General features: G+C 42.8%; 1 pseudogene; it reads right to left on the reverse strand.

The window, feature by feature from the left end:
- Positions 1-770: 770 nt before the first annotated feature.
- Positions 771-1134, reverse strand: LOC136147416 (anaphase-promoting complex subunit 13 pseudogene; annotated as a pseudogene).
- Between the last annotated feature and the right edge of the window lie 450 nt (positions 1135-1584).

A 1584-nucleotide genomic window follows, 5' to 3' on the forward strand; every position in this document is an offset into this window, starting at 1 on the left:
TTAGTAGTTTTCATGAACCACACAGAACTGTCACTTAGTTTCTCTTCTACTCTTTTTTAAAAGTCTTTATTGAATTTGTTTCAATATTGCTTCTGTTTTATGTTTTGGAGCTTTTGGCCAGAAGGCATGTAGGCTCTTAGTTCCACAACCAGGGATTGAACCTACATCCCCTGCATTGAAAGGTAAAGTCTTAACCACTGGACTCCCAGGGAAGTCCCTCCCTAATACTCTTTAACATAACCAACTGCCTAGAAAGTACCATTATTGTCATTCTGTTGTCAAGTCGTGTCTGACTATTTGGGACCCCATGGACTACAGCATGCCAGGCCTCCTTGTCCCTCACCATCTCCCGAAGTTCGCCCAAGTTCATGTCCATTGAATTGATACAATGCTGTTCAACCATCTCATCCTCTGCCACCCTCTTCTCCTTTTGCCTTCAATCTTTCCTAGTACCAGGGTCTTTTTCGATGAGTCTGCTCTTTGCATCAGATGGCCAAAATATTGGAGCTTTAGCAGCAGTCCTTCCAATGAGTATTCAATGAAGTGTTTTTATTTTTATTTATTATTTTTTTTTTTTCAGAATTAAAGGCAAATGTTTAACAAATCATGTTCAAACACAAGCTAGTCAATGAAGAACTTTAGGTTCAAAGGGCCAGATGTTCTACATTCCTAAGAAACTGCAATCAGCTTCTCAACCTGATTGAGTATTTTCACATTGCATTTTGCTGCCACATAATTAGTTGTACATTTTTGAGTGTGGATCTATCACTAAAAGATTTAAGTTAAGAGACAGAAAGAAAATGTTTTGTATCTGTATTTTAAAAAAAAAAAAATCTGTTGATGAACAAGAAGTCAGTTTCCTACGGGGGGAACATTCTCATGGAGGCACTGTAAGGCCAAGTCCGTCCACTTCATTTCTTGTTCTTTAACAGATTGTGTGGTGCCTCTGTTGTCCTGTTCAGATTCAGGGAGCTCATTCAGTGGTATTGCAACATCCTCATAAGGCAGCTTGTCTTCTCGCCAAGCATTGTCAATCAAATCCAAGATCCTTCCATCTCTCTGTACCTCACTGTCCATTCTCTTGTAGCTTTGATCTTGTCGGATGGGACTTAAGCCAGGGCGCGGGAAACCTTTACCAGCACTGGCCCAGCACGGCCAGGACCACGACTCCTCAATGAATGTTTTTAAATGAATGTTTTTAAAATCTAGGCTTTATTACTTTTTAGGTACGGTGAGGTCAACAGATCAGGAGACAACTGCCTGTGAACAAATAGTTACACCCAGAGATACCAAGAGAAGGGGACATGGCAAACCACGGGTGACACACAGAGACGCCTCAGAGTCAGTCTGGGCGGCAGAGGGAGTGAGGGGAAGCTTGGACAAGAGCCTCCACTGGGGTTTCCTCAGGAAGTTACAGGTGACGCAGGCAAAGAAGGCTGAGGATTGGCTGGTTTAAATAATCTCAGCTGATGCTGGGCATATTGGGGGCTGTCCTTAGACACTTGGAGCCTTGCTCCTGGGTGATTAGGGCAAGTAGATAACGATCTGGAGTGGAAGAACCCAGTAAAGGAAGTGGTTAGGGGT

The sequence above is a fragment of the Muntiacus reevesi genome, chromosome 15 (genome assembly GCF_963930625.1).
Source record: "Muntiacus reevesi chromosome 15, mMunRee1.1, whole genome shotgun sequence".
Classification (NCBI taxonomy): Eukaryota; Metazoa; Chordata; class Mammalia; order Artiodactyla; family Cervidae; genus Muntiacus; species Muntiacus reevesi.